The sequence below is a fragment of the Vicugna pacos genome, chromosome X, assembly GCF_048564905.1.
Source record: "Vicugna pacos chromosome X, VicPac4, whole genome shotgun sequence".
Lineage (NCBI taxonomy): Eukaryota > Metazoa > Chordata > Mammalia > Artiodactyla > Camelidae > Vicugna > Vicugna pacos.
In genome coordinates this window covers 47,886,526-47,912,356 of record NC_133023.1, presented here as the reverse complement: position 1 = coordinate 47,912,356, position 25,831 = coordinate 47,886,526, and the positions used below count along the sequence as shown (strand labels likewise).

Here is a 25,831-nt window from a genome sequence, read left to right as displayed (position 1 = left end):
TTTTGAGCTGTTTTGGTAATTGGGCATTTTCAGCTTTTCTTGACATCTCCTTCCCAGCTCTGAGAAATTGGAGATGTAACTTAACCGTACATGGACTATATTGATGTATTCAGTGGCATTAATGTGATGTTGTCTTTAAGGTGTTCTGTGACTGGATAGGAGGTTTTTAACTCACAGGATGCTTCACATCCAATTCTAAAGGCCTACAGGATGCAGGTGTAATTCAAGTTCTTACATGTCTGTAAGGCAGACATGAACATTATTTGATAATATGACCATATGTTCATAGATTACGGTTAGTCCGCCGGCTCTGTATCTAATAAAAGTTTAAATTCCAAACGCTTGAAGAAAATTTGTGGACCATGTCTTTTTGCCTGTAACTAGTTGCAAAAACTGAAATCACAGCTCTACCACAAGCCACAGTGTTTCCCAGTAGAGAAAGCCCTCTACTTTTACAACCTGTAAGTAATGCAGTGGTTCTTTGGGTGAGATGAGGGATGCCACAGTATTTTGTAGGGATAGTAGAGTGGCATGACAAGTATTCTGGGACTGTTTACAGTTGAATCTCTACTTCCTGTATCCTGGACTGATTACAGAGGCAATGTTAGTGCGATAACCAGCTTCTGAATGCAAGTGTAGCTAGGAAGACAACAGAGAAAATAGAAGGGATATAAAGTAATGGAGGGACTTCATAGCAGTACAAATGGTGACTTTGACACCACCAGCTGCTGACGTGAACTTGGCAAGAATTTGTGAGAAGCGGTGGGTGTCATTGCAAGCAGGAGAGTCCTGCAGCTTTTGGGGTGAACAGGCAAAGGGGAGAGCAGATATGGTGGCTACCCAGGGTCTACTTGTGTCCTGAATGTGAAAATGTCTGGTCCCCTGTTCAATTTGCAGCCACAACTTCACATGACTCAGGGCATTATTTCCACCAGAAAACCATAAAAACATAAACAACCTCTGTTTCCCAAAGTGTTTGTTCTCGATCTGAGATGATTGTCCTTTGGTGGGAGGAAAGTGGGCGATGGGGCCTATTACATCACCCCATTTCACTGGAAGTCTACCTCGCTGCTTTTCACCCTACTCCTAGAGGTGCTGTCATTCTGTTTCACCTAGGGCTGTAAGACGTGCTTGCCTAAATCCTCACGTGAAGAGGGATGGTTACGTGCAGTTTTAAAAAATTGCTTGGGTCATGTGGTCCTTTGTTCCCTCCATTGGAAATCACTAGTCCAGAGCAAGTAGTATGCATCTATAGAAACTATATTGTTTGTAAGATGTCTTCAGAAGTTTTGCAGTAGGTTTAAATATTTGCTTGGTGATGGCATCTTGATTGTTTGAAGGAGGCAACCCTCACTAGGGGCTTTGTGTGCTTCCTGTCTGAGAGTTCCTTTACTGGCAGTAGAGTGTTTGTAGGCAGAGTTAGAAAGTTACCTGGTCTGAGAATCTGAATTTGCCCACAGCTGGGAATTGGCAGAAGAGTCAGTTATGGAAGGAAGGCTTTAGGATTATCTGGTAACAGAGTTCTGGTATCCAAACCCTGGGAAACCTCAGCTTTTGTAGAGTATGTTCTGTAACAATAGGCTATTGGATAATTTTAACACTTGTTATGGGATGTAGAGTTGGGGAAAACCTTAAAAATGAAAGAACCTAAAAGAGAATCTCCAAATATTTTAAAGAAGACAGTTCTCAGAATGAGAGCTTTTCTGGAAAAGACTAGTCCTTCACTTCACAGGGGAAGCAGGGAGCAGGTGTAACTGCACTTACGGTAACTTAAAAGGAAAACCTTACCCTCCCACTTGGCTGTTTCCTGGTGGACGTTCATCTTCCACATCTGTAGTTTTAGACATGATGTGTCATTTTCTGGTACTCCATTCTGCTTCTGAGTGACAGACTGACACAAAGACACATAGCAATTGAAAAATTGCGCAAAGGACTTTATTGTTAAAAATGTAGACCTGTGGCAGGGTGCTGCATTTGCAACTGACTTTCAGTACAGAGAACACTTAAAAGAATGCAGTGTTATTTCTTTTTTTATTCCTTTAAGCCTTTGAATAGAAGGTTTTCTTTGCAGAGTTTCTGGAGTACATCAGAACAAGCAGGAACTAAAAATACCTTTAAGAAAGCACCAGTATAGACGTTGCTTATAGTCTGGTATGTGTATTAAAGTTAATTCTTTAAAGCAGGAAGTTGTAACACTCAATTTCTTAAGCATATATAAACATTCTTGACTCAGTGACATTCTTTGTGAGGTGAAGCTGCTTTTGCTTCCATTCTGAGCATTGAAATGCCTTCTATGATTCTTCTACCAGTCCTCAATATTTTATTTTCCCTCTGTTGTGAACTTGTTATTAAACCTGAAGCAGATATAAATATCATTAGCTTGCTACATATGTAGATACTCAGTGTTACATAGTCAGGAAGTTTGTGTACATCACACGTATCTACTTAATTCCCCCTTTTCCAACTGTGTTCCTGATGAAAGGATGGTGGGAAATGGCATTATGGGGATATGTCTTACAGTACACAGTGTTTTCCCTTTTCCCTCTACCAGATCTGGATATTCTTTCATCTTTCGGCTTCTAGACTTACTAGCTCTTGTTCTTAAGCCAGGTGTAAATCATCCCCCTGCTCACACACACATGCGTACACACACACACACACACACACACACACACACATTCTGCCGTAGGGAGTAGTGTGCACCATCCCATTCTCCCACTCCAGCTCTGGACCCAACCACTGGAGGCAGTGTCTTGCACGAATTCATTTATAAGTTCCTTTTTAAAACTCGAGTGGTCGGGAAAAACTACTGATATCCACACCTAGTAGGCAGGCCCTCAAGGACAACTTCTATGGTTAATGCCAGGTTATCTTAATGTTTGAGTACCTGGGTTTCATGTCTTCCTCTACCACCTGTGTGACCCGTGATTTCCACATTTCTGTCTCCCGCTAGACTTTTTCTCTCCAACTCTGGACTCTTACAATCTTCTGCTGATTTGACATCTTCACTTGGAACTCTGATATCTTAAAACCAACATGTGTAAAAACTGAGCTCTTGGTCCTCCTACCCCCCAAACTGGTTCTTTCTGCAGCCTCCCCCATTCAGTTAATGGAAACTTAACCCTTCCAGCTGCTTGGGTCAAAAAACGTGGGGTTATTCAGACTTTCACTGACATACCACATGAATTCTGTCAATAGATCTGGTTTAACACTGCCTTTAAACATATCCAGAACCCAGCCACTTCTCACCATGGCTCCTGCCTCCACTGCTGCTTCCCTGCCCTGAGCCACTGTCCTCTCCTCCTGCACAGCCCTTCTCAGAGGCTTCCCTCCTTTCATCTCTGACCCGTTTCGACAATTCTCACCCGGCAGTCAAGTGAGCCTTGAAAACCTAAGTTAGATTGTGTCGTCCTTCTGCGGTGCCTCCCCATTTCACTCCGGGTAAAAGCCACAGTCCTTACAACGTCCTCCAAGGCCGTACAGGATCTGCACTGACCCTTCTCCGCAGCTCCAGCCGTGCCCCCATTCTGGAACATGCGAGGTGCACGCTGGCCTAGGTGATGGTTATTCCGTCCAACTGGGACTCCTCACATCCTAGTCCTAGTTCTAACCTCAGTCCTCAGTGTGGCCAGCTCTGGTATTTAATACAACATCACCCTCATCCCATACCCTCAACTCTCTTTACCTTGCCCTTTTTTCATTTTTCCATGGTTCCTCTTTCCTAACATGCCACCTCCTTTGCTGCTCTGTTGTGTGAATTGTCATCGTCACCACCCAACCCTGCTAGACTCCAGCCAAGCTCCGTGAGGACAGTACTTTTGTTTTGTTTATTGATTTATTCCAAGTGCCTAGATTAGTTCTGTGTACATATTAGGCAGTCAAAAATTATTTGCTGAATAAATTAAAAGACTATTTTAAAAATGAATCATCCTTTCAGGAACGGGTGAGGAAAGGAAGCTGCATGAATGAAAATGGTGCAGTAAATAATGATATTTGCCTGTTGTTCTTTGTGTGATATATATATATATGTGTGTGTGTGTGTGTGTGTGTGTTTTAGTCTTAATTTGGTATCCCAGTTTCTCAATTTAAAAGCTGTATTAAGGTGTAATTTACAGGCCATAAAATTGACACATTATAATTGTACAAGTCAACAATTTTAGCTATTTGTAGAGTTGTGCAACTGTGTCCTCAAAAAGTCCCCTTGTGTCCGTCCATATGCAGTTCACCCTGCCCTCAGTGGCACCCTGATTTTATTTGTTTTTGTTTTTTTGGCAATCACATCTCAAAAGAATAATTTACACAGCAGTACTAATATAGCTTTGCACTTTTCGAAATGACACACTTAAATATGAAATCAGCGGTCATTGCTGAATGTAGGTAGCAGTATCAGACATTGGTGAGAAGAATGGACTTGAGTGTCAGACTGGCTGCAGTCTTACCCAGCTCCAACATTTACCAAGTTACCCAAATTATTTTCTGCCTCAAGCCCTTTATCTGTTATATGGGGGTAATAATAGCAGCTTACAGAGTTGTTGTGAGGTTTAAGCAAGCAGGGAAACAAAATTTAGTATAGTGGCCAGCTTATGTTATTACCTAAGAAATAGCGTTGCAGGTAGAGAGCAAAATTCAAATCAGTTTCTAAAGTATGTGTAAAATATGATCCAGTTCCTGCCTGGTTTGTAAACACGTATGCTTACTGCAGAATGTAAAAGCAGGCTACTTTCCAACAGAAAAGATCATTTCTCAGCATTTCTTTCAAAGGTAGTTGCAAAATCATTCTTACTAAATTTTCTGTGCCCATCTCTGACAGAGCTTTGACACCAGGGAGGTAATTATCTACTATTTTGTTAAAATCATGCTGACCATCAGAAAGTGTTCTCAATTACATTTTAGCCTTTATGTTGGGAAATACTGTGAGACTTCTTCTAAATTAATGAGGGGTGCATTCATTGTAGCTCTTGTAGCCTGATAAGCCTGCACTAAATTATCTTTTTTTAACTTTTAATTAAAGTAATTAATTAATTTCTTGCAGGGGTTTGGTAATTAGGTTTTTATTTATTTTATTTTTAGAAGAAGTACTGGGGATTGAACCCAGGCCCTTGTGCATGCTAAGAATATGACCTTTCACTTGAGCTATACCCTCCACCCTAAATTATCTTTAATAAGGACTTTTTCTCTGTTTTGTTGTTTTCTTTAATGTACAGATGCACAAAGCAGGGTCATCAGAAGCCTCTCAATTCCAAAAATAATGATAGTGAAAAATATTTTGCAGTGACAGTGAATCCTTGGCAGATGAGGAAAGATTGTAAAGTCCTGAATGAATTCAGAAGGTATTGTTACATTAACATACATGTAACCATGGTTCTCTTACCTTTATTTTTCACTTTATAATGAAGATACTCCCCACCCGTCAAGGTTGCTTTGTTTGATATAGGGAATATCTGAAGCCTTTTCTGCAAGTTTTTTAAATAAGTAAGAGCAGGTAATTTATCAGAAGTGTGAATGGTGTAATCTGCCCTGTCTAGTATGGAAGCCACCAGCCACATGTGGCTATTGTGAATTGAGATGTTCTATAAGTGGAAAATTCATAATAGATTTTCAAGAGTTCGTACAACAAAAATAATGTAAAATATTTATTAATAAGTTTTAAAAGTGTTAATCACACTTTTGAAATGATAGTATATTGGCTATTTTGGGATAAATATAATTATTACTGGAATTAATTTCACTTGTTCCTTTTTATTTTGTAAATGGGGTTACTGGAAAATTGTGACTTGCACTATGTTTCTATTGACAGTGCTGGCTTCTAACTTATTGCAAATAATATGAAAAGAAAACTTTGATTAAAAACTTTGCAATTTAGTAGTTGATTTACATCATATTAGTTTCAGGTGTACAACACAGAGGCTCAACATTTTTATAGATTATATTCCATTTAAAGTCACCATAAAATAATGGCTATATTTCCCTGTGCTGTATGATACAGCCCTGTAACCTGTCCATTTTGTACATAGTACTTTTTACCTCTCAATCCCCTAACCCCTTCCTGCCTCCCCTCTCCTCTTTCTCCCCATTGGTAACCACCAGTCTGTTCTGTGTACCTGTGAGTCTATTTCTGTTTTATTATAGTCATTAATTTGTTTTATTTTTTAGATATACATAGAAGTTAATACATAGAATATTTGTTTTTCTTTCTCTGACTTATTTCACATAGCATAATACACTGTAGGTCCATCCATGTTATTGCAAATGGCATTATTTTATTTTTTATGGCTGAGCAGTATTCCATTGTGTGTGTGTGTTCATGTGTATATATGTGTGTGTATATATATGTATATATATACATATATATATATATATATATATAAAATATACCACAACTTCTTTATCAAGTCATCTGTCAGTGAACATTTGGTTTGTTTCAGTGTCTTGGCTATTATAAATAGTGCTGCTGTGAACATAGGGGTGCATGTGTCTTTTTGAATTATATTTTTCTCCAGACATATACCCATGAATGGGATTGCTGGATCACACGTAAGTCTATTTTCAGTTTTTAAGGAACCTCTATACTGTCTTCCATAGTGGCTGCACCAATTTACATTCCCTCCAACCGAGTAGGAGGGTTCCTTTTTCTCTTAAAAGGTCAAAAATTCTCTACATTTATATACTTTCCTTACAGTTTAGGACACAATTTGGCAAAAGCCAGATAGAAATTAATAGGAGTAAATACAGTATTTTTTTTAAATGTCCATGCATTATGGATAGATATGTTACTGATGAGTTGGTTCCCTTTTTTTGTAGATGCAGAAGTTTTTATAGCTTCACAGACATTTCAGTCTTGCAGAGAGAAAAATTTCTTTGCATTTTGCTGAACTTGTCCGGGTGGCTTTATCGAATTTGGTCCAGGCCTCCAGAGGTGAATACACATCCAAACCTGAACCATTTGAATGTCTGCAAGAGTTTAAGAGTCTAGAATGTCAGATCTGGACTATAACTCTGGTGAATGACATCAGTGAGTGGACTCAAGAAAACTCCATTTGAGTGCAAAACCTTTCATAATCGAAAAAAGGCTTTGAAATTGTGGCAAAGCCAGAGACTTTTATGTCACATATGGCCACAAACACATGGGGACAACCACAGGCCTTCTGGAGTGCCAAGGGAATTCCATGTGAGGAGTCCAGCACTCACAGGAATCCAGCAAGTCCCTGCCAGCCAGAGCACCTTCATTGCTACTGTGCAGTTTTGAGCAAATATCTTTTCATCAGGTTCAAATTGGTTTGTTGTTATTTTATTGCATAAAAAAATCAGACAACTTCTTGCTCCCTTGGTGAAAGTAAAAGCAAACATTTTCTGATTTCTTTTGACAGAGACAACATGAGTCTATGAATCTAACCTCATCTGTGATGGTCTGCAGCTGGGAGCAACCAGATCAGTGTCAGCCCCATTGCAGCCATTGGCTGGGAGCCTGCATGTTATCTGGAATGATATTTGAAACATGTCACAATAGCCGTGTCTTCGCTGTGGGCTGGGAGGCGAGTCAGTCAGAATCTGCATTATGGAATGTATGTTTCAGATCCAAAGCTAGGAGATCTTTTTTAATAGCCAGAGAATATAGTCATAAATATATCTATTAATGTATTTATGCAAGAACAATTTTAAAGGGTTTTTTATTACAAAAATTTACCCCCCAAAATTGAAAATGAAAGAACAGTGGAGTTAAAAATCATCTGTACCTTAAATATACATAAAGAATCTTAAAATCCTCCTAAACATTTTTTTGTTCAAATGAAGATATTTTTCCCTTCCAAAAAGGAAAATTATTATTTCACATTTTTTTTGCTTTCTCCTTTTATTATATATTCCATATCAATAAATATAATTCTTTTAAATCCCTTTTAATGGCTGTTTAACACTATATTGAACAGATATGCAAATAGTCCTAGGTTTCAAAAATTTAAAAATTTGTCATTACAATACCACTGCAAAGAATATTTTGGTGTTTCTATTTTTAGTTACTAATTTGGACTAAAATTAACAAGTTTGCTTTTCTTCATCTAAAACTTTGGTTATTTTATGAATGAACTCTAAGGATTTTAAATAACTTTTCAGTAATTTCAACAAAGAAATTATCTTTTTTTAACATTTTTTATTGATTTATAATCATTTTACAATGTTGTATCAAATTCCAGTGTTTAGCACAATTTTTCAGTCATTCATGGACATATACACACTCATTGTCACATTTTTTTCTCTGTGATTTATCATAACATTTTGTGTATAGTTCCCTGTGCTATACAGTGTAATCTTGTTTATCTATTCTACAATTTTGAAATCCCAGTCTATCACTTCCCACCCTCTATCCCCCTGGTAACCACAAGTCTGTATTCTCTGTCCATGAGTCTTTAGATTCCACATATGAGCGATCTCATATGGTATTTTTGTTTCTCTTTATGGCTTACTTCATTTAGAATGACATTCTCTATGAGCATCCATGTTGCTGCAAATGGCGTTATGTTGTTGGTTTTTATGGCTGAGTAGTATTGCATTGTATATATATACCACTTCTTCTTTATCCAGTCACCTGTTGATGGACATTTAGGCTCTTTCCATGTTTTGGCTATTGTAAATAGTGCTGCTATGAACAAAGAAATTATCTTTAAGGCAAAAATGTATGATGGTTTGCAAATCTATTTTTATTATATCTTCAATTTTACCAGTGTCATATGTGTGTGTGTTTGCACAAGTGCTTTAACTACCAGCAACGTAAGAAAAATCTGTGTATTAAAAATGTGAAAATAGTTAGCTTCCTTGTTTGTGTTTTCATTCTCCCAATATAGGTTTTGGATGACAAGCTTGTATTTGCAAAAGTACTCAGCCTGTGGGAGGTGCTCTGTACATACGCTGAGATACTGCACATAAAATTGCCTCTGAAGCCCAATGATCTGAAAACCCGGTCCTCAGCCTTTGATAATTTCAGCTGTTTTATGAAAGTCCTCCAAGTGGATGAAAGTATCATCAAGCAGGAGCAAGAAATTTTCATTACCCTATTTGAGAAGAGCTGCGTGAATGACTTTTATATTCAGGATAGAGATACATTCTTCAATCCAGCCACCAGAAGCCACTATGTAAGTCTAAACCGAGTTTAGCTGCTGTCTTGTGGGTGATATAGAACCTGCTGCTGAATTATCAGTGATTTGGTTTGGTTGGTTTGGTTGGTTTGGTTTGGTTTTTAAAAGCTGCCCATAAAAAGGAAAAAAGAGAAAGAAAAGAAATATGCCTACAGATTCCCGTTAGGATAGTAAAGAGTGGCTGGTTAGTTACCCTGTGTACACCACACGCTCTCTTAGAATCTTTTCAGGTTTACTTCATCCTTTCTCAGATCAAGTATCAAGTAAGGGACAGTGTTAAAAAAAATTCGGGATAAACAGGCTTGTGAGCTCCGGGATCTGCAAGGCAGCTTTCCCTCCCCATGGTGTAAGTCAAATGGCAGAAATGAAATAAAGCACCTCATGTATCCTCCGGTGTTAACAGGAAAAGGCTAATCTTCTTGACCTTGTTTCTTCCTGGGTAAAATGAAGATAATATGTCGGGAGGCGACAAGCTCATTTACGGCAGGAATCATGTTGTCTGGTTCACTGCTGAATCCTAGGCACCAGGAAGGCTGAGTTTAACGAGTGAGTGAATGAATGAACTGTAGTTCCCCCAGAGTTACCATGTGGGGCAGTGCAGATTAGCAGCTAAGAGTATAGACTCGAGAGGGGAGGGTACAGCTCAAGTGATGGGGTGCACGCTTAGCACGCATAAGGTCCTGGGTTCAGCCCCCAACACCCCCTCTAAAATAGACAAATAACCCTAATTACCTCCCCACACCCCACCAGAATTACCGTATTATCTCCCCGCCACCAAAAAACAAAAAGAAAAGTGGCCAAGAGTGTAGAATCCGGCTGGAACACATGTGCTGGTTTCTTGCTGTCGACCTTGTAAAAGTCATTTAGCCTCTGTGTTTGTCAAGTTCCTCATCAATAAAATGTGAATAATAATAGTACCCACCTCGTAGAGTTGCTATGGGGGTTAATGAATCTGTGTCAATGTTAGAACAGCCCTGGCCAATACTAAGTACTTTGCATCTGTCAGCTCTTTTCATAATTACTGATAGATGTTATTATCAACCAAAGAAGAATTAGTTCTTTCTAAGGGAAATGCATGTTAGACCATTTCATTTATCATTTTCTGTAATTCAGGCTTTTTCCCTCTGAAATTCCATTTTCTGTCTGTGCACTAGAAAACCACAGGGCTTTGCAAATTTCATCTGTCTGGGTTCTTGTCATGATGGCAATACTGCAGAGTGTTGACATTTCTTAGGGACTCCGTCTGAGATGACAGCAACCCCTCAAATTCAGGAGCGCTTCTCTAACTGATAACATCTCGCATGAAATGAAGTTTTTAAAATGTAACAGCTTCAGACGCTTAATGATGCCATAAATGCAAGGATGTTATATCTAAGCTCTTTAAGTAAATCCTGTCATTGAAATAAAGGAAATACTATATTATAGCGCTCTATGACTTTGTTATCTTTGCTATCCACTTATCTGACTCTCTAAGACCAAAGAAAGCAAAGACTGAGATTGATCATTACTACTGTGTGGTACACGTATTTGTGGATGAAGACAATAGTGAAATGCACTGTTTAACATATTAAAATGGACACTAAACAGCTGCTTGATGCACATGCATGAACAGAACAGGGAGCTAGGGGCAGGGAGCAGTCACTGAGCTTCCTGGATCAGAGACACAGCATAGCAGTCCAGCCAAGCAGTCCACATATTTCATATTTATGTCCCAGCAAAATTAGCAGTGAGAGTCTTAAATGAACTTTGGGGACACTTGCAAACAGCTGTCATGATTACTAATGTGGGACACCAGGATTCTACAGTGTTTAGTTGGCATCTGTGCACAACCAGTTCTTTTCCACTAAAGCCTCTTGTAATTGCTGGTCCCACATCTAGGCTGAGGAATCATCTCATGTGGTGTTTGGGAGGGAGGTAAGTGGAGTCAGGACCCATGTTAAGGCTGGGTGGGTAATAATCTGGTTCTAGTACAGGAGAAAGGAAAGTAGGTCAGGTGGGAAGGAGAATGACTGGATTTAAATTTTGTTTCTTGAGTAAGCTAAATATATAACATCATGTCAAGTTTCTTTGTTGTTTATATTCCATGTGCTGTCACCGAAAATCTACTGAATTGTGGGGACAAAAAAGCCTGGGTTTTAGAATTGACCCTGCCCCTAACCAGCCAGAGTCCAGGTTCGTCTGGGTGTCCAAGGAGGAGGCTGGACCATCAGGTGTCCCTCCACTGCAGCAGTTTGGGCACTTGGGTGGCCTAGGATTTTTGCTGTGGAAGACTGTCCCGGTTGTAGGACATTAAGCATCTGCAAGGCTCTCACCAGGTACCCACGGTGGTCCCAGGACTGTAACACCCAAGCGTTCCTTTCCACCCACGTTTGCAAATGACCCTCAAGGGGTTAAAATTAACCCTGGGTGAGAATTATGAAAAATTATATGGTACCTCCATCCCTCCTGGCAAGTGAGGGCCCGTTATTTACAAATGACCACGGAGTGTTAGCACCACATTTTATCAACAGAACATGTGAACAGGTTGTGACAGTGACGTCCACCTGTTTGCTTCTGCTTCCCAGTGCAACTTCAGCCTCCGTCAGAGGACCTCAGCTGCCCCAGCGAACAGGGCCTTCTGTACAGGGAATGGACTCCTCCTCGAAGCATAGACAAGAAGCAGCCCTTAGATCTCATCAGGTGAGCTGTTGTGGAGAGCACTCCAGTGGGAAGGGCTCAGGGTTGTCCTCATGGCATCTATGTGTGACAGTCCTCCAAGAGTGTTACCAACCAGGAAGCTCACAGGAGCTCTGAGCTTTGTTGCCCCAAGTTTTTACTGCAGGCTTTATTACAAAGCCATGATTTATTGGGTCACTATCGACATGGCTAACCCAAACCCTAACTGTAAGTCAAACCTTTCCTTAGCCCAAACCATTGAGCCCCTTCCTCTCCTGGTGGTCACTCACTTGTCACAAATCTCAAAGCCCCACTCCTCTAATAACATGGTTGGTGTCTCTGGCTGGCCAGTCCCCATCCTGAGTCATCTCATGAACACAAGCCATCCAAGGTTCCACCATGAATAGCAAAGACACTCCTATCTTGGGAAATTTCAAGGCTTTAGTAGTTGCCGTCCAGGAACTGGGAGCAAAGACCTACCAAATTCTTCATTAAACAGGAGTAAATGTTAGATTTCACTTAAATTATAAAATAAGAGAAATTCTCACTGCTTTGCTGTATCTGCTGTTCGACACCGTTTCACTACACCACGTGACTGTAATGTCACGCTCAGCATGTGTCTTCTCAGAGCACCAGTGCCGGCTGCTCCCCGGGAGCTTATGCTATTTGGGCAAGGCTGCTGGGGGGAGGGAGGCCAAGGGCAACCGAGCAAACAAAAATAATCGGACGAATAAGGAAACAATGTCAGATTGAAATGAAGGAAATAAGACAGTGTTGAGATGGGAGACTTGGGGGGAAGTGAGTCAAGAAAGCTATCTTTGAGTAGGTTACATGTGAGCTGAGATGGTGATAAGGAGGTTGGACTTTGAGGATCTGGGAAAAGCCACCCCAGGAATAGAGGCAGCTTGTCCATTGGCCCCGAGGCACAAATGTGCTCAGCAGGTTTGAGGAGATACTGGAGCCAGCGCTGGTGAGAGTGATGAGACACGAGGTTTAGAAGGACATCAGGAGCACGGAAAGGAGTGTAGACTCTAAGTGCAGTGAGATGCAGTCATGATAGTTTAAGCACTAAAGTAATTTTCTCTCACTCACATTTTGCAAAGATAATGTGGAGAATGAATTGCAGGGACCCAGGAAGCAGGGAGGCCGGGTAGGAGGCTCTTGGAGTGGGCCAGATGAGAGATGGTGGGAGCCAGGGAGGAATGCGTTTGGGGAGTGGAGCTGACACGATGCAGTTATGGGCTGGCTGTGGATGGTGAGGAGAAGAGGGTCAAGGTAGCCCCAGGTAGGCCTGGAGCCAAGTGCCTTTTCTTTCTAATCTCAGTGTCCCATGCAGGTGCCCACCTACTTGGGCAAACCTCTTAACCTTCAAAGTGAGGGTTTTAAAACTCTGAAGACTTTTTGTTTGTTTCACATTTTACGGAAAGATTCAAACATGTACAGAAGTAGAGAGAACAGCACAGCCAGCCTGCCTGTATCTGTCACCCAGCTCCAGAATTATAAACTCAGAGTCACTGTTGTTGCATCTTTCATCTCTACCTCCTCCCCTCCCCCACTACGGGATCATTTTGAAGACAATCCTACATAGCTTAACCTTTCATTAGAGAAATGACAAGGTCTCTTTCAAATACAATTGGAATATTCCTTTCTTTTTTAGGGTTACAAAATAATTCCCTGATTGTGACAAAAATACAGTTTTAAGTAGTTTTGGGGTTGAAATCAGGATCCAGACTAGGTTCAGACCTTGCAGCTAGCATATCTCTCAAGTGGGTTCTAATCTATAATTTTCCTGTTTATCATTTTCCTTGAAATTGCTGAGGGGTTTCTCTATTTCCTGTTTGGCTAATTTCATTCTCCCCTGTGGTGTTAGACTTGTTTCTCCATCCTATGTATTGGCTTTAGCTAAGTGATTTGATCCTCCCCTAAAAGCTTGATCTGATTGTGGTTCAACTTTGTGCAAGAATACTTGTTATGTGAAGTTTTGTACTCCTGTAATAAGGTACATAATGTCCAGTTGACTTTCTTTTTTGTGATGACAGCAGCCAATAATGATTGTCACCCGGGATCATTATTTCATAAGGGATTTTATTTCATGTGGTCATACTCTAATTTCCTCCCTCAATTATCAGCAGGATCACAGTCATGAAGAGGCACTTTCTCATTAACCCGGGTTATCCTGTAGAACACAGTTTTAAAAAAGGACACTTGTAAATATGTAAATATTTAAAGTTGATACATTTTTCTTTTCTTTTTAATTATTTTTTCTAATGGAGGTACTGAAGATTGAATCTAGGACCTTATGCATGCTGAGCACACACTCTGCCACTGAGTGTACTCCATCCCCCTTGAGATTCATATTTATATGATATTTTCCTTCTGTTATTTTTGTTTTATGTTATGCAGAATTTGAAGGCAGGGCAATGGGTTTGATGGCTCTTTAATCATTCTTTATGGGCTTTTGGGGTTTGTGTGTGTGTTTGTGTTTGTAAAGCAAACAATTTTCCCACTATTTTAAGTATGTTTGCTAAGGAAATTATGTTGATCTTTTCCCTGCTCCTGGTCCATGTATTCCCTTGTTTCTTCCCACTGGTGGCCCCTTGAGCTCTGTGACAAGACTAGCATGTCGTTAATGCAGGTTGAAGTAGATCTGAAGAGATTTATTCAAGGAGATGAAATTCGTAGACAATGGATTGGAAAGTATTGAGAAAGTTATTCGTTAAGAGAAGGTCTGGGGTTGAATTGTTAAGTGCACAGAAATCTAAGTGCACCATGAACGACCAAGACAATTATTAACTCCAGGAAAAACAAAGTAGGGAAGAAAATGTAAGTCTAGCAGACAACTTGCTACAGCTGTGAACAGTCTGTACAGAGTCCTAAAAATGTAAAGCAAGGATACTGAGCTGATGAAAATTATAATGTAATTGTATCAAAAGGTTGGAAGAATGAAGGTTTGGGTGTGTAGATGAGATGGGGTTTGAAAGACAGCTTAATCCTCATTTTCCAAAATAGAAGTTTGAATAGGTGATACATAAAGCTGAAAAAGTCAGTAGGCTGTGTTACAAGGATATTAGTCAGAGAAAGGGAGTAATTATCCCAAGAGTCAGCAGTAGGAGCTGAACGTGGTTGCTTCTGGCCAGGAAATGGGGCGGTTGTTGGGAACTGCTCCTTTTTACAATTGGTATTCGAGAACTGTTTGACTCTTTATTGAATGTATGGTATAACTTTGATAAAAAGAAATCAAAGCTGAATTTTGAAAAATTGATGTTAATAATTGGGGTGTTTTTGACAGAGAGAGATAACAATCAGACAAAACTACATTTGAAGGGATCCTCATTATTTCTAGCCTTTCAGCAAGGACTAGGAGGCAGACATCTGTTTAAGGTTCAAAAAGTCTTTCTGACCTTCTTGCCGACATGTAACCTTGGGAAGTAATGAAATCCCCATCACTGTAAATATCCAGGCAGTGGCTGCCTGACCAGCTCTCTAACTGTAGCAGGGTGTGTTTACCATTGGCCAGTTGGAGCAGGCAACTTCTAAAATTCTTTCAGTTTTGAATTTGGCATTTTCAGGACGGATAGTTGATAAGAATGTATTACAAAAAGCTTAACAAGAAAGAGTCCAAGACATCTCAAACCCATTGCCAGGGTTTTCTCTGCCAGACACCATCCTGAGCCTGCCATCCTTGAGCCAGGCCACAAAGCCCAGTCACATGAGAATGAACACACTTTGTCCCTCCTATCTGATTTGGCATCGGGCTCAGCCCTTTTCCCCATGGAATGGTCCACACCCAGGTCTCTGACGATGGAGCTGGCCTCACAGCAGCCCTGTGAGTGCTGGTCCAGCCCAAGGGGGTTCCTGCGTGAAGTTTCCCAGGACTCCAGGCTGTTCTCAGAGCTGAGTCCCCCCTAGGCTAAGCCCACGGAGCTCATCTCAGCTCCAGCCTGAGCCAGGAGCCTCAGAGAGAACTCAGAGCTGAGGAAATCCACAGGTTTTACCCAGCACTGCCGAGTCAGCAGTGAGCCAGTTGAGGGAAGTATCAGCAACAGCAAGACACACCTGAGCAGCCGTCTCATTGTTCCGCCTCATCCCTAAACCCTCTGTGTCTGCCTGTCTGTGTGTCTGTCTCCCTTTCAGGACCAGACTGGCACCACTTCATGCCCTGCCTCCTTTCTTCTAATTTTGCCTCCCTGGCCTGTTCCATCTACTCCAGATTAACTGAGAAACGTTGAGGAGCTTTTAAAACCTAGGAGAAACAGACGTGCTAGATACAAAAAATACAGGGCAGTACCTTCCTCAGTCACATCCATCCTGCCCTCTCCCATTCCCACAATGAGTTTTATAAATATTTTGTCAGAGAGACATTGCACTCCCAGTTGTTATCATTATCAGCCTTTTCCTTATTATCTGTGGTTTACCATGCATTTGCTCCCGGGACATTCCCGAGATAAGGCAGGAGCAGATGACTGAGCCAGTTGTTGATGTCCACTTGTGTCAAGCCTGTTAAGAATGATCTATGGCGGGATTTGTTGAATGTGCCAGACTGTTCAGTGAGTGGTGATTATCCCTTGTATCTGTTCCGGAGTCGGCCTCGTCCCCTCTTTTGCTCTGTTCTCATTTATCTCTCTTCAGCAGGTGAACCAGTGATCTGTACTTCTATGATATGTAAAATACTTCTTATTTCACGGTAGAATTTGGGGACTGCTATGGAAAAGCATGTTTTAAGTGTGAATTGAGCCAGAGGTATAAACTTAAAGCCCCCTTGATTTAGAATCAGAAATTAATATGATGGAGGGAGGGAATAGCTCAGTGGTAGAGTGCATGACTAGCATGCATGAGGTCCTGTGTTCAATCCCCAAAGCCTTCATTTAAAAAAGAAATAAATAAACATAATTATGTCCCCCCAAAAAAGAAAAAAGAAATTAACATGAGGATGAAGCTACAGAGTGATTATGTGTGTCTTCTGAAACTACCTTCTGTCTTTCTGCAGGAAATTCTACGGAGAGAAGGTCAGAATCAAATTTGCTTGGCTGGGCTATTACACTCAGATGCTCCTCCTGGCAGCATTCTTGGGGGTGACTTGCTTTCTGTATGGAAATTTTAATCAAAATAACTGTACCTGGAGATAACTTCTTTTTATTCCTTGTTACCGTGCTTACTTAACTTAGAATGACATTCTCCAGGAGCATCCATGTTGCTGCAAATGGCCCCATGTTAGTTTTTATGGCTGAGTAGTATTCCATTGTATAAATATATCACTTCTTCAGCCAGTCATCCATTGATGGACATTTAGGCTGTCTCCATATCTTGGCTATTGTAAATAGTGCTGCTATGAACATTGGGGTGCAGGTGTCATTCTGAAGTAGGATTCCTTCAGGATATATGCCCAGGAGCAGGATTCCTGGGTCATATGGCAAGTGTATTCCTAGTCTTTTGAGGAAACTCAATATTGTTTTCCACAGTGGCTGCACCAAACTGCATTCCCACCAGAAGTGTGGGAGTTTCCCCTTTCTCCACAGCCACTCTAGCATTTGTCATTTGTGGATTTTTGAATGATGGCCATTCTGAATGGTTTGAGGTGATACCTCATTGTAGTTTTGATTTGCATTTCTCTGATAATTAGTGATACTGAGCATTTTTTTATGTGCCCATTGATCATTTGTATGTCTTCCTTGGAGAATTGCTTGTTTAGGTCTTCTGCCCATTTTTGGATTGGGTTATTTCGTTGTTTCTTATTAAGTCATATGAGCTGCTTATATATTCTGGAGATCAAGCCTTTGTCAGTTTCATTTGCAAAAATGTTCTCCCATTCTGTAGGTTGTCTTTTTGTTTTACTTATGGCGTCCTTTGCTGTGCAGAAGCTTGTAAGTTTCATTAGGTCCCATTTGTTTATTCTTGCTTTCATTTCTATTGCTTGGTAGACTGCTCTAGGGGAACATTTCTGAGATGTATGTCAGATATTTTGCCTGTATTTTCTTTTAGGAAGTTAATTGTATCTTGTCTTATGTTTATCTTGCTGAAGGGACTGTCTTTATTCCATTGTATATTCTTGCCTCCTTTGTCAAAGATTAGTTGACCAAAAGTTTGTGGGTTCATTTCTGGGCTCTCTATTCTGTTCCATTGGTCTATATGTCTGTTTTTGTACCAATACCATGCTGTCTTGATGACTGTAACTCTATAGTATTGTCTGAAGTCTGGGAGAGTTAGTCCTCCAGGCTATTTCTTTTTTTCTTCAGTAATGCCCTGGAAATTTTATGTCTTTGATGGTTCCATATAAATTTTATTGTGATTTGTTCTAGTTCTATGAAATATGTCTAAGGTAATTTGATAGGGATTGCATTAAATCTGTAGATTGCCTTGGGCAGTGTGATCATTTTAACAATATTGGTTCTTCCAATCCAAGAGCATGGGATACCTTTCCATTTTTTAAAGTCTTCTTTAACTTCCTTCACCAATGGTTAATAGTTTTCTGTGTATAATTTTCTCACCTCTGTGGTTAGATTTATTCCTAGATATTTTTTTAATTTGGGTGCTATTTTAAAAGGGATTGTTTCTTTATTTTCTTTTTCTGTTGATTCATCATTAGTGTAAAGAAATGCAACTGATTTTTGAACATTAATCTTGTAACCTGCTACCTTGCTAAATTCTTCGATCAGCTCTAGTAGTTTTTGTGTGGACCTTTTAGGGTTTTCTATATATATTGTCTTATCATCTGCGTATAGTGACACTTTTACCTCATCTATTCCAGTTTAGACCCCTTTTACTTCTCTTACTTGCCTGATTGCTGTGGCCAGGGCTTCCAAGTCTATGTTGAATAGGAGTGGTGATAGTGGGCATCCTTGTCTTGTCCCAGATTTTAGTGGGAAGCTTTTGAGGTTTCCACCGTTGAGTGCTATACTGGCTGTAGGTCTGTCATATATAACTTTTATGATGTTGAGATATGTTCCCTCAATACCCACTTCGTGAGAATTTTTACCATAAATGGGTGTTGAATTTTATCAAAAGCTTTTATGCATCTATTGAGATGATGATGTTGTTTTTGTTCTTTCTCTTGTTGATGTGAAGTATTACATTGATTGATTAGCATATGTTGAACCACATTTGTGTCCCTGAGATAAACCCCATTTGAGCATGATGTATAATCTTTTTTATGTGCTGTAGGATTCTATTTGCTAGTATTTTGGTAAGGACTTTTTTGCATCTGTGTTCATTAGTGATATTGGTCTGTAATTCCCTTTTTTGGTGGTGTCTTTGCCTGGTTTTGGTATCAGGGTGATGGTGGCTTCATACAATGAGTTTGGGAATATTTCTTCTTTTCAAACTTCTGGAAGAGTTTGAGAAGTACTGGTATGATTTCTTATTTGTATGTGTGGTAGAATTCCCTGGTGAAGCTGTCTAGTCATGGACTTTAATTTTTAGGGAGGTTTTTTTTATTGATAATTCGATTTCATTCCTAGTGATCCATTTGTTCAAATGGTCAGTTTTTTCTTGATTCAGTCTTAGTGGACTGTATGTTTCCAGAAACTTGTCCATCTCCTCTAGGTTATCCAATTTTTTTCCATGTAGTTTTTCATGATATTCTCATATGATATTCTGTATTTCTATGTTATTTGTTGTAATTTCTTCATTTTCCTATCTTATTTTGCAAATTTGTGCTCTCTCTTTTTTCTTCTTTGTGAGTTTGGCCAGAGGTTTGTCGATTTTATTTACTCTTTCAAAAAAATTGCTTTTGGTTTGATTGATTATTTTCTCTATTTTTTAAAAATCTCTATTTTATTTATTTCCTCCCTGATCTTTATTATTTCCTACTTTCTGCTGACTTTTGGGTGTTTTTGCTCTTCTGTTTCTAGTTCTTTTTACTGGTGGGTTAGATTGTTTATTTCATATTATTCTTCTTTTTTCAGGAAGGCCTGTATCGCCCTAAACTTTCCTCTTAGTACAGCTTTTGCTGTGTCCCATAAGTTTTGTGTTGTTGTGTTTTCATTTTCATTTGTCTCAAGGTAATCTTTAATTTCAACTTTTTTTAACATTTTTTATTGATTTATAATCATTTTACAATATTGTGTCAAATTCCAGTGTTCAGCAAAATTTTTCAATCATTCATGGACATATACACATTGTCACATTTCTTTCTCTGTGATTTATCATAATATTTTGTGTATATTTCCCTGTGCTATACAGTGTAATCTTGTTTATCTATTCTACAATTTTGAAATCCCAGTCTATCCCTTCCCACCCTCTACCCTCCTGTTAACCACAAGTCTGTATTCTCTGTCCATGAGTCTTAAGATTCCACATATGAGCGATCTCATATGGTATTTTTCTTTCTCTTTCTGGCTTACTTCACTTAGAATGACATTCTCTATGAGCATCCATGTTGCTACAAATGGCATTATGTTGTCGGTTTTTATGGCTGAGTAGTATTCCATTGTATAAATATACTTCATCTTTATCCAGTCACCTATGGATGGACTTTAGGCTGTTTCCATGTTTTGGCTATTGTAAATAGTGCTGCTATGAACATTGGGGTGCAGGTGTCATCCTGAAGTAGATTTCCTTCTGGGTACAAGCCCAGGTGTGGGTTCCTGGGTCATATGTTACATCTATTCCTAGCCTTCTGAGGAATCTCGACACTGTTTTCCACAGTGGCTGCACCAAACTGCATCCCCACCAGCAGTGTATTAGGGTTCCCCTTTCTCCACAGCCTCTCCAGCATTTGTCATTTTTGGATTTTTGAATGACGGCCATTCTGACTGGTGTAAGGTGATACCTCACTGAAGTTTTCATTTGCATTTCTCTGATAATTACTGATATTGAGCATTTTTTCATGTGCTTTTTGATCATTTGTATGTCTTCCTTGGAGATTGATTGTTTAGATCTTCTGCCCATTTTTGGATTGGGTGGTTTATATTTTTCTTATTGAGTAGTATGAGCTGCTTATATATTCTGGAAATCAAGCCTTTGTCGGTTTCACTTGCAAAAATTTTCTACCATTCCGTAGGTTTACTTCTTGTTTTACTTCTGGTTTCCTTTGCTGTGCAGAAGCTTGTAAGTTTCATTAGGTCCCATTTGTTTATTCTTGCTTCTATTTCTTCTAGGAGAAAATTTTTGAAATGTATGTCAGATAATATTTTGCCTATGTTTTCCTCTAGGAGGTTTATTGTATCTTGTCTTCTGTTTAAGTCTTCAATCCATTTTGAGTTGATTTTTGTATATGGTGTAAGGGAGTGTTCTAGCTTCATTGTTTTACATGCTCTATCCAGTTTTCCCAGCACCATTTGCTGAAGAGACTGTCGTTATTCCATTGTATATTGTTGCCTCCTTTGTCAAAGATGAGTTGACCAAAAGTTTGTGGGTTCATTTCTGGGCTCTCTATTCTGTTCCATTGGTCTATATGTCTGTTTTGGTACCAACACCATGCTGTCTTCATGACCGAAGCTCTATAGTATTGTCTGAAGCCTTGGAGAGTTTTTCCTCCAGCCTCTTTCTTTCTCTTCAGTAATGCTTTGGCAATTCTAGGTATTTGATGGTTCCATATAAATTTTATTATGATTTGTTCTAGTTCTGTGAAATATGTCCTGTGTAATTGGATAGGAATTGCATTAAATCTGTAGATTGCCTTGGGCAGTGTGATCATTTTAACAATATTGATTCTTCCAATCCAGTAGCATGGAATATCTTTCCATTTTTTAAAGTCTTCTTTTATTTCCTTGATCATTGGTTTATAGTTTTCTGTGTATAATTTTTCTGCCTCCTTGGTTAGATTTATTCCCAGATATTTTATTACTTTGGGTGCTATTTTCAAGAGGATTGTTTCTTTACTTTCTTTTTCTGTTGATTTATCGGTAGTGTAAATAAAGGCAACTGATTTTTGAACGTTAATTTTGTAACCTGCTACTTTGCTGAATTATTCATTCAGCTCTAGTAGCTTTGGAGTGGACCTTTAAGGGTTTTCTATATATAGTAACATGTCATCAGCATATAATGACATTTTACCTCTTCTTTTCCAATTTGGATCCCTTTTATTCCTTTCTCTTGCCTGACTGCTTTGGCTAGGACTTCTGGGACTATGTTGAATAGGAGTGGTGATAGTGGGCATCCTTGTCTTGTCCCAGATTTTAGTGGGAAGCTTTTGAATTTTTCACCATTGAGTACTATGCTGGCTGAAGGTTTGTCATATATAGCTTTTATTATGTTGAGATATGTTCCCTCTATACCCACTTTGGCAAGAGTTTTTATCATAAATGGATGTTGAATTTTATCAAATGTTTTTTCTGCATCGATTGAGATGATCATGTGGTTTTTGTCCTTTCTCTGGTTGATGTGATGTATTACATTGATTGATTTGCGTATGTTGAACCAGCCTTGTGTCCCTGGGATGAACCCCACTTGTTCATGATGTATAATCATTTTATGTGTTTTTGGATTGCGTTTGCTAAAATTTTGGTGAGGATTTTGGCGTCTATATTCATCAGTGATATTGGCCTATAATCCTCTTTTTTTGTAGTGTCTTTGCCTGGTTTTGGTATCAGGGTGATGGTGGCTTCATAGAATGAGTTTGGGAATATTCCTTCTTTTCAATCTTCTGGACGAGGTTGAGAAGTACTGGTATGATTTCTTCTTTGTATGTGTGGTAGAATTCCCTGGTGAAGCTGTCTAATCATGGACTTTAATGTTTTGGGAGGTGTTTTTTATTGATAATTCGATTTCTTTCCTAGTGATCGGTTTGTTCAAGTGGTGAGTTTCTTCTTGATTCAGTCTTAGTGGACTGTATGTTTCCAGAAACTTGTCCATCTCCTCAAGGTCATCCATTTTTTTTCCATGTAGTTTTTCATGATATTCTCATATGATATTCTGTATTTCTCTTTTATTTGTTGTAATTTCTCCATTTTCCTTTCTTATTTTGCAAATTTGTGCTCTCTCTTTTTTCTTGTATGTGAGTTTGGTCAGGGGATTGTCGATTTTATTTACTCTTTCAAAAAAATTGCTTTTGATTTGATTGATTATTTTCTCTTTTTTTTTAATCGCTATTTTATTTATTTCCTCCCTGATCTTTATTATTTCCTACTTACTGCTGTCTTTTTGGTGTTTTTGCTCTTCTGTTTCTAGTTCTTTTAACCGGTGGGTTAGATTGTTTATTTGATTTTGCTCTTCTTTTTACAGGAAGGACTGTACCACCCTAAACTTTCCTCTTAACACTGCTTTTGCTGTGTCCCCTAAGTTTTGTGTGGTTGTGTTTTCATTTTCATTTGTCTCAAGGTATTCCTTAATTTCAATTTTGATTTCATCATCGACCCAATGTTTTTTTAATAGCATGTTGTTTATTTTTTGTTTTTTACATTTTTTATTGATTCATAATCATTTTACAGTGTTGTGTCAAATTCCAGTGTTCAGCACAATTTTTCAGTCATTTATGGACATATACACACTCATTGTCACATTTATTTCTCTGTGATTTATCATAACATTTTGTGTATATTTCCCTGTGCTATACAGTGTAATCTTGTTTATCTATTCTACAATTTTGAAATCCAAGTTTATTCTTTCCCACCCTCTACCCCCCCCCCGGTAACCACAAGTCTGTATTCTCTGTCCATGAGTCTATTTCTGTCCTGTATTTATGCTTTGTTTTTGTTTGTTTGTTTTTGTTTTTGAGTTTCCACATATGAGCGATCTCATATGGTATTTTTCTTTCTCTTTCTGGCTTACTTCACTTAGAATGACATTCTCTAGGAGCATCCATGTTGCTGCAAATGGCATTATGTTGTCGGTTTTTATGGCTGAGTAGTATTCCATTGTATAAATATACCACATCTTCTTTATCCAGTCACCTCTTGATGGACATTTAGGCTGTTTCCATGTTTTGGCTATTGTAAATAGTGCTGCTATGAACATTGGGGTGCAGGTGTCATCCTGAAGTAGATTTCCTTCTGGGTACAAGCCCAGGTGTGGGATTACTGGGTCATATGGTAAGTCTATTCCTAGCTTTCTGAGGAATCTCGACACTGTTTTCCACAGTGGCTGCACCAAACTGCATCCCCACCAGCAGTGTAGGAGTGTTCCCCTTTCTCCACAGCCTCTCCAGCATTTGTCATTTTTGGATTTTTGAATGACGGCCATCCTGACTGGAGTGAGGTGATAACTCATTGTAGTTTTGATTTGCATTTCTCTGATAATTAGTGATATTGAACATTTTTTCATGTGCTTTTTGATCATTTGTATGTCTTCCTTGGAGAGTTGCTTGTTTAGGTCTTCTGCCCATTTTTGGATTGGGTTGTTTATTTTTTTCTTATTGAGTGGTATGAGCTGCTTATACATTTTGGAGATCAAGCCTTTGTCGGTATCACTTGCAAAAATTTTCTCCCATTCTGTAGGTTTTCTTCTTGTTTTATTTCTTGTTTCCTTTGCTGTGCAGAAGCTTGTAAGTTTCATTAGGTCCCATTTGTTTATTCTTGCTTTTATTTCTTGTAGTAGAAAATTTTAAATGTATGTCAGATAATATTTTGCCTATGTTTTCCTCTAGGAGGTTTATTGTATCTTGTCTTCTGTTTAAGTCTTTAATCCATTTTGAGTTGATTTTTGTATATGGTGTACGGGTGAGTTCTAGCTTCCTTGTTTTAAATGCTGCTGTCCAGTTTTCCCAGCACCATTTGCTGAAGAGACTGTCTTTATTCCATTGTATATTCTTGCCTCCTTTGTCGAAGATGTGTTGACCAAAAGTTTGTGGGTTCATTTCTGGGCTCTCTATTCTGTTCCATTGGTCTATATGTCGGTTTTGCTACCAACACCATGCTGTCTTGATGACTGTAGCTCTATAGTATTGTCTGAAGCCTGGAAGAGTTATTCCTCCAGCCTCTTTCTTTCTCTTCAGTAATGCTTTAGCAATTCTAGGTACTTGATGGTTCCATATAAATTTTATTATGATTTGTTCTAGTTCTGTGAAATATGTCCTGTGTAATTGGATAGGGATTGCATTAAATCTGTAGATTGCCTCGGGCAGTGTGATCATTTTAACAATATTGATTCTTCCAATCCAAGAGCATGGAATATCTTTCAATTTTTTAAAGTCTTCTTTAATTTCCTTGATCATTGGTTTATAGTTTTCTGTGTATAATTTTTCTGCCTCCTTAGTTAGATTTATTCCCAGATATTTTATTACTTTGGGTGCTATTTTAAAGGGGATTGTTTCTTTACTTTCTTTTTCTGTTGATTTATCGGTAGTGTAAATAAAGGCAACTGATTTTTGAACATTAATTTTGTAACCTGCTACCTTGCTGAATTCTTCAATCAGCTTTAGTAGTTTTTTTGTGGACCATTTAGGGTTTTCTATATATAGTAACATGTCATCAGCATATAATGACACTTTTACCTCTTCTTTTCCAATTTGGATCCCTTTTATTTCTTTCTCTTGCCTGATTGCTGTGGCTAGGACTTCCAGGACTATGTTGAATAGGAGGGGTGATATTGGGCATCCTTGTCTTGTCCCAGATTTTAGTGGGAAGCTTTTGAATTTTTCACCATTGAGTACTATGCTGGCTGAAGGTTTGTCATATATAGCTTTTATTATGTTGAGATATGTTTCCTCTATACCCACTTTGGTTAGATTTTTTATCATAAATGGGTGTTGAATTTTATCAAATGCTTTTTCTGCATCGATCGAGATGATCATGTGGTTTTTGTCCTTTCTCTTGTTGATGTGATGTATTACATTGATTGATTTCCGTATGTTGAACCAGCCTTGTGTCCCTGGGATGAACCCCACTTGGTCATGATGTATAATTTTTTTATGTGTTTTTGGATTGTATTTGCTAAAATTTTGGTGAGGATTTTGGCGTCTATGTTCATTAGTGATATGGGCCTATAATTCTCTTTTTTTGTAGTGTCTTTGCCTGGTTTTGATATCAGGGTGTTGGTGGCTTCATAGAATGAGTTTGGGAGTATTCCCTCCTTTTCAATCGTCTGGGAGAGTTTGAGAAATACTGGTATGAGTTCTTCTTTGTATGTGTGGTAGAATTCCCCGGTGAAACCATCTGATCCTGGACTTTTATTCG

The 25,831-nt window shown here is 38.9% G+C and overlaps 1 pseudogene; it reads left to right on the top strand.

The window, feature by feature from the left end:
* The first annotated feature begins 531 nt into the window (after nt 1-531).
* The window catches only part of LOC140691782 (anoctamin-6-like), a 61,641-nt pseudogene continuing 36,341 nt past the window's right edge, over nt 532-25,831 (top strand).